The sequence below is a fragment of the Triticum dicoccoides genome, chromosome 3B (genome assembly GCF_002162155.2).
Source record: "Triticum dicoccoides isolate Atlit2015 ecotype Zavitan chromosome 3B, WEW_v2.0, whole genome shotgun sequence".
NCBI lineage: Eukaryota > Viridiplantae > Streptophyta > Magnoliopsida > Poales > Poaceae > Triticum > Triticum dicoccoides.
In genome coordinates, this window is record NC_041385.1 from 248,929,908 (window position 1) to 248,938,412 (window position 8,505).

An 8,505-nucleotide genomic window follows, 5' to 3' on the forward strand; every position below is an offset into this window, starting at 1 on the left:
TGACCCAGAGTCATTTCGGACAAATCAGGTTGGGTTGCCTCCTGGCTATAAATAGCCCACCCCCTAGACCATAAATTGGTGGCTGCTCAGAGTTAGTGCACGGCTTTTGTCGTTTGAGAGCAACCCACCTCCAAAGCATTTGAGAGAAAGATCCTTGCGAGGACAAAGCCCAAAAGCCAGAGCCAAAGAGTGTTAGGAATCACTGAAGTCTTTTTGTCCGCGTGACCTGAAGACTTGTTACACTTGAGGACTGTGTTTCCTCCAGCTGGTTAGGCGTTGCGTTCTGAGCATCCAAGAGCCATTGTGGATCATCGGTGAACAAAGTCTGTGAAGGTTTGGAAGTCTACCTTGAAGACTTAGCAGAGTGATTGGGCGAGGATTGAGTGTCCTTAAGTCAAGGGGAATAAGGTGAAGATGCGGTCTTCTGAGTTAAATCTCAGCCTCCCTAACCAGACGAACAATTGTCACAACAACTGGAACTGGTCTACCAAATCCTTATCTTCACCAAGCAACTGGTTCTATCCTCCACTTCCCTTTTTACAGTTTGTCTTTGTGAAGTCATTGCCTGCCTGTCTGATCTGATTGACTTCACTAAGTGAAGACTATTTACTATTTGGCTTCATATTGTCTTCCATCCCAATCCATACTACCTAGCTGCTGATAGTCTTCGTGCTTTCACTTCATAGCTTACTTGACTATGGCTTGTCTAGTGTAGTCTACCTTCCGCTGCATAACGGTAGGTCTATTTCTACTTTTTGTCTTCAAAGACCTCGTGTTTTGAAGACTTTCATAAAAATCCCCTATTCACCCCCCCTCTAGTCAATAACTAGCACTTTCAGGGAGGAGCCGCCTGGCAATTTGGAAAGAGGAGATTTCCCTAATTACATTAAGTAATAAATCTTAACACTCCCCCTAATATACACTTGACCATGTAGAATCATCTCATGATTGTCCGGGTAGCACTATCATCTTAAAAGGATTCTCCTCCAAAAAGTTCTTCATGAAGCCTCTGATGAGAACCTAAAAGATAAACTCACAAAGAGATAGCATAATTTGAAATCAATGCCGGGTTTCTGCGTGAAACCTTGTGCTATGAGCCTCGCTTTATATCTCACCACCTCATTGTTCACATTCCGTTTCCGGAGAAAAACTCATTTGAATCCCACGGGGAAAACATTGGGAGGTGTAGGTATTGCTTCAGTGAATACCTTTCTTTTGTTATGTGAGGCAATTTCTGCTTGGTTTGAATCCTTCCATTTAGGTCAGTCGGAGCGCTTTGGGCACTCAACAATAGACCTTGGATCATGATCAGTGAGAAGGGTATATACAATCTTTTTAGCAAAATATATGTTGGCAGTCGTAGTATTACGGTCAAATGATTCTCCAGAATCAACATAGTTGATGGAAATTTGCTGCACCCCTAGTGACTCTTCGTGATTTCCCAATACGATTAAGTTTGGGTGTTCCGATGTCCCAGCCATTTTGTGCACACTAGAGCTGGGTTGTGGAGGTTGCCCTTCCACTGGGTGTATACTACCCATCAGGTGTTTGTCAACGTTGAGTTGACCTGCATTTTCTGACTTCGAGGTTTTTCTCCTCAATTTCCTTTGTTGCTTGCTAGAAGCTTGCTCTAGGTCAGAGATTGTACCACTCCCCCTCTTGTTTGGAACAGGGAGTTGAGTGGTTTTTATTGGTACCTCCACTCTTTCTGACGCGTTTCTGACCAGATTTAAGGATTTTGTAACACCTTTCAGATCAGTAAATGAATCTGGTAGATTATTTGCAAGATGTTGCAAATTAACGATCTTTCAAACTTGAAGTTCGGTCGCATGTACGTGGATCAGAGGATGAAATGGCATGAGCATTCCAATCAATTTCCCGGCATTCTTTCAGGTACTTGAAATCTCCCTCTAATGCCAGAAAATGTTCCTCATTTAATATGCAATCAGCATGACGGGATGTGAACAGATCCCTAGCAAGGGGTTCCAGGTACTTGATAATCGACGGTGATTTATACCCCAAATAGATCCCCAACTTCCTGTGTGGGCCCATAGATGTCCGATGTGGTGGTGAGATCAGGATGTATGCAGCACATCAGAACTTACACATATTGGAAATGCTAGGAGGATTTTAACATACCAATTTCAGAGGGGAAGAACTGTGATATGCAGTTGGCCTCAATTGTATCAAGTTAGCAGCGTGTAAAACAGCGTGACCCAACAAGAGGTTGGCAAGTTACAATTCATCAACAAAGGTATTGCAATGAGTTTAGTCCTCTTCATTAATGCTTCAGCCAAACCATTTTGTGTATGGATATATGGAACAGAGTGCTCAACTTCAATCCCCAAAGCCATGCAATAATCATTGAAAGCACGTGAGGAGGATTCTGCAGCATTGTCCATTTGAATTGATTTAATTCGACTTTCGGGATAATGGGCTTGAAACTTAATGACTTTCCTCATTATCTTGGCAAATGCATGGTTCCGTGTGGATAAAAGACACACATGTGACCATCATGTAGATGCGTCAATCAGAACCATGAAATACCTGAAAGGTCCAGATAATGGTTGAATGGGACCATAAATGTCTCCTTGAATACGTTCAAGGAACTGAAGTGGTTCGGCTTGTATTTTGAGGTGCGAGGGCCTCAAAATTAGCTTTCCCGTGGCACAAGATGTGCACACAAGGTCTGAAGTTGAGGAAATTTTGACTCAAGCAAATTATGACCAATGGAATTGCTAGTGATTTTTATCATCATCCCGATTCTGGGATGGCCTAGGCGATCATGCCAGGTTTGGAATGCGTTAACATTCTGAAAAAATTACTTTGTATGCAACATGTTCTACGAATTTGATGTACGTATAGTGTAAGTGCATCTAGTGCCTCCCCTAGTTTGGTTTTGGAGTATTGACGACAAACGTGGTTGAGGGACTAATGTGTTTGTGAGAATTGCAGGATAACACAGGTAGTAATCCCTCTTTGATTCGGTTTACCTACCGGAGATGACCCCTAAAAATGTATGAAGACATTGAGGATAATGGTGGTACATGAAGATATTCACATTGAAGACTATGACAGAAGAAGACACTGAGTGAAGACTATGGAGCGCGAAGACTTAGTAGTTTTGATGTTTCTTTTCTCTTTTGTTGAGTCATAGGAACCACCGCACTGTTAAGTGGGGTCTAAGTGAACAAAGTCGGAGTGACTGGTGTGATGCTCAACCAATTTCCTATGTCTTCGAGCAAAGACAATGAGAGCAAATCTTATCCAGAGTAGGATAAGTCAGCTTTACTTGTAGCCCAAGTCAAGTTGTTGCGTGTGTTTGAAATCTGACCGTTGTGACACGTGTCAGTTCCTTAGTGACCCAGGGTCATTTTGGACAAATCAGGTCGGGTTGCCCTATGGCTATAAATAGCCCACCACCTACACCATAAATTGGTGGCTGCTCAGAGTTAAGTGCACGGCTTTTGTCGTTGAGAGCAACCCACCTCCGAAGAGTTTGAGAGAGAAATCCTTGTGAGGATAAAGCCCAAAACACCCAGATCCCAAAGAGTGCTTGGCATCACTGAAGTCTTTCTATCTGCGTGACCTGAAGACTTGTTACACTTGAGGACTGTGAATCCTCTAGCCGGTTAGGCATCGCGTTCTGAGCATCCAAGAGTAATTGTGGATTGCCGGTGAACGAAGTCTGTGAAGGTTTGGAAGTCTACCTTGAAGACTTACCAGAGTGATTGGGCGAGGACTGTGTGTCCTTAGCTCAAGGGGAATAAGGTGAAGACACGGTCTTCTGAGTTCAATCTCAGCCTCCCTAACCAGACGTACAGTTGTCACAGCAACTGGAACTGGTCGAACAAATCCTTGTCTTCACAACGCACTGGTTCTATCTCTTACTCTCCTTACTTATAGTTCGTCTTTGTGAAGTCATTGCCTGATTGCTATGCCTGTTTGACTTCACTGTGTGACTACTTGTTCTGATTGGCTTCATACTATCTTCCATCCTGAACCTACTACCTAGCTGCTATATGTCATCATGCTTTAGCTTCATACTTGTCTGACTATGGCTTGTCTAGTGTAGTTCATCTTCCGCTGCATGTTTATAGGTCCTGATTGCATGTTTGTCTTTGAAACTTTCATGTTTTGAAGACTTTAATAAAAATCGCCTATTCACCCCCCCCCTCTAGTCGATAACTAGCACTTTCAATTGGTATCAGAGCAAGGTGCTCCCTTGTTCTGTGTGATTCGGTTTAACCACCTGGAGTTTCAGCTATGTCGACTGCAGGGATAATCAAAGTCTCCGTTGCGTGTCCTGTCTTCGATGGCACTGAATATCCCTACTGGAAGAATAAGATGTGTATGCATCTTGAAGCCATTGATGTTGATCTATGGTATGTCGTCAAGAACGGTGTTCCCAAGACTGGTGAAGGTGTCTCCCCTATTGATGTCAAGAAGTTCATTCAACTCGATTCTACTGCGAAGAACATCATCTGTGGTCATCTGACCAAAGGGCAGTATGGTCGTGTGAGTGCCTTGGAAACGTTGAAGCTAGTCTGGGACTGGCTCTCCAAGGTCAATGAAGGTGTGTCAACTCAGAGAGATCAAAGAATCAGTGTCCTACGCAACCTCTTCAACCGCTTCAAGAGAAATGACAATGAAAATGTCCAGCTCAGGTTTGATCGTCTCACTGACATCACAAATGAGCTTCAGGCTCTCGGCGCCACTGAGATCACCAAGCATGAAATCGTCAAGACGCTTCTGAGATCTCTTGACAGCTCATTTGACACTTTAGCTCTTATGATTCAAGAACGCCCTGATTTCAAGACACTCGATCCATCTGACATACTTGAGAGGCTCAACACACATGAGTTCCAGCTATCTGAGAAAAGAGATATCTATGGTCCCAACTATGGCCGAACTCGTGCTTTGAAGGCAAAGGCTGTTTCCTCATCTGAAGAAGAATCTGACTGCAGATCCGATGAAGCTGAAGACCTTGGAAAGGAGCTTGCTATGCTTGTGAAAAAGTTCCAGAAGTTCACTAAGAAGAAAGGCTTTAGAAACTCTTCACGATCAAGCTCAAGAAATGATGAAGCTTCTTCCAATAACCACAAGAAGAGAACCTGTCACAAGTGCAAGAAACCTGGTCACTACATCTCTGAGTGTCCACAATGGGACAATGAGAAGAAAAAGAAGAAGAGCAAGGAATATGATTCTGATGACAAGAAGAAGAAGAAATACTCAAAATCTTCTTCCAAGTCCTCTTCCAAGTCTTCATCACACAAGAAAAGTTCGTCTGGCAAGGCTCGTGCTTTTGTTGGCAAGGAAATGGATTCAGAAGAGGAGTCTGCTTCTGAGGAGGCAGAAGTGATGGAGTCTGAGGAGGAGTCTGACTCTGGCGTTGCAAGTCTAGCTCTGGCTTCAGCCTACATTGCCAAGTCCATCTTCAACACTGAAGACAATGTATCCACCACCAACGCTGATGCCAGTGACAAGGACGACTCCACTCCCACTTACTGCTTCATGGCACATGGTGCCAAGGTAAAATCATGCGATGCTTACTTTCAAACATCTAGTGATGATGACTCTGATTGTGAATCCAAACCCAGCTACAAAAAACTTGCTAAAATTGCAACTAAACAACAGAAAGCTATGGAACATATTCAAAAACTGTTAGAGAAAAGCGATGACCTGTTGGACGCGGAAATGACTAAGACTCAGTCCTTAATTGAAGACATAAAAAATCTTCATGTTAAGTACCAGGAACTTGAAGGTCGTCATGAAACCCTCTCAACATCTCATGAAAAGCTTTCCTACGATTATCTTCAAAGGAAGCAGGAACTTGAGAAATTGAGATCGGATCATGAAGATCTTCAAAAGGAGAACGAGTCACTACGCACTCAACAGATCAGTCCCGCTCAGGAAGGATTTGAACCACCATGTTTAAAATGCATTGAGCGTGATAACACTACTTCTGTTGCTGGATGTTCTACTGCTCCTGTTGCAATATCTTCAATTGCTGATGTGGTAACTAACCCCTCTGTTGAGGATACAACTACTATTGCTGATGAGAATGCCAGGTTGAAGACAATGATTGAGACAGGGATGTACAAAAGCCTCAAAGGGCATCAGACATTATGTGATGTCCTCAAAAAGCAGATTCTGAACCGAAACCCTAGAAAAGAGGGTATTGGGTTCGAAAGGAAAATGAACGTTGATGGATCATACTGGAAGCCTGAGCAGTACCCCAAAACCACATGGGTTGCTTCAAAGGAAACTTCAGTTGATCCATCCACCTTATCTGGTTTCACTTGCGCTAATCCTGTTATCATTGATGAATCCTTTGATGCAAACTATAAACTGTTTAAGAATCAGAATGGTGAAGTGTTTGCCAAGTATATTGGTACTCACTGCAGGAATGGACCACCTATGAAGAAGATCTGGGTACCTAAGCAGTGTATTGAGAATCTTCCTGTGAATGTCATCATGACACCACAAAGGAAGAAGACAAACCCCAGACCTATGGCTTCATATGGCCCAAAGGCTTCATACAGATACAGGACTCACCTGAGTCACCCTAACGCCAATGTTTTGCAGGGAAACCATACTCAGACTTATGAATATGAGCGTGTGTCTTCAAACCGCTATGTTCATAGAACTAAGAACTTTTCTGCTTATGCATATGAGTATCGCTCTTCTCCTGCAAGGCTATTTGCTAGGGCTTCAAAGCCAAAATTTTCAGATGCTGCACTTAGACTCATTGCTTCTAAGCCACCCCTGAAGATGTGGGTGGTGAAGAAGAATTAACTTTCTTTTGCAGAAAAAGGTCTCCAGCCTGTAATCAAAGGCGTCTGATGCTATTGTTGGGGACCTAAAACACATTGTGGGACGCATGATAAAATGCCCAAATGATCTTACTATGTATTTCACATCTGAATCGCTTACCAGTCATACTATGAGTCCTAACCTGGATCTAAGTCTTAATAATCCTCTTGTGCGTCAAATGCTTATGCTTCACAACACTCTTTGTGAAGCCTATCCTCCTAACTGCACTGTAGGGTAGTACACCACGTGCTACAGAATGGATTGTGGACAGCGGATGCACCAACCACATGACTGGTGATCGAAGTCTTCTCATGGACTCAACCTTACGTCCATGTGATAAAAGTCACATCACATTTGCTGACACTGGTAAAAGCAAGGTATTGGGCCTAGGTAGAGTTGCAATCTCAAGGGATCAGCACATGGACAAAGTAATGCTTGTTGAATCCCTTGGTTTCAACTTAATGTCTGTCGCAATGCTTTGTGACTTAAACATGATTGTGCTGTTTGGAAAATATCGTTGCCTTGTACTAATGGAATCTGACAAGTCTCTAGTCTTCGAAGGATATAGGAAAGATGATCTGTACATGGTAGATTTCTCATCAGGACCACAGATGGCCGTATGTCTTCTCGCTAAGTCTTCAGAGTGCTGGCTCTGGCATCGGAGGCTAGGACATGCTGGCATGAGGAACCTACACACTCTCGCCAAGAAGAAGCACGTCATTCGCATCGAAGACGTCAAGTTCAAGAAAGATCATCTATGTGGTGCTTGTGAAGCTGGGAAGATGACAAGGGCCAAGCATCCCTCGAAGACAATCATGACTACATCTCGACCTTTTCAGTTGCTCCACATGGACTTGTTTGGTCCCACTCACTACTCCACTCTCACTTCTACTGCTTGTATCTATGGTTTCGTTATTGTTGATGATTATTCAAGATACATTTGGGTGCACATAATTCTCTTCAAGACTGAAGTGTAGGATGTCTTCAGACGCTTCGCCAACCGCGCCATGAACAACTACGTCGTCAAGATCAAGCACATTAGGAGTGACAATGGCACAGAATTCAAGAACACGGGCCTCGACCTCTATCTTGACACCTTAGGCATCACTCATGAGTTTTCTGCTCCTTACACACCTCAGCAGAATGGCATCGTGGAGCGCAAGAACAGAACCCTTATTGAGATGGCTCGGACGATGCTTGAGGAATACAAGACTCCAAGAAAATGTTGGCCTGAAGCCATTGATACTGCATGTCATGTCATCAACCATGTTTATCTTCACAAGCTTCTGAAGAAAACATCCTTTGAGCTCCTGACTGGTAAGAAGCCAAACGTAAGCTACTTCAGAGTATTTGGTGCTAGGTGCTGGATCAAGGATCCACATCACACTTCAAAATTTGCACCGAAAGCACATGAAGGTTTTATGCTTGGTTATGGAAAGGACTCGCACTCATACAGAGTCTTCAACCTCTTTCACTATAAAGTGGTTGAAACTGTGGATGTGCGGTTCGATGAAACTAACGGCTCGCAAAGAGAGCACCTGCCAAATGTGCTAGATGAAGTACCTGCCAGTGAATCAATCAAGCTAATGGGAACAGGAGAAATCATACCATCAGATGCCCAGCCTGAAGAGGAACTCATTATTTCTACACCTGATCAACCTGAAGACATTGCTCAGCCTGAAGACAATC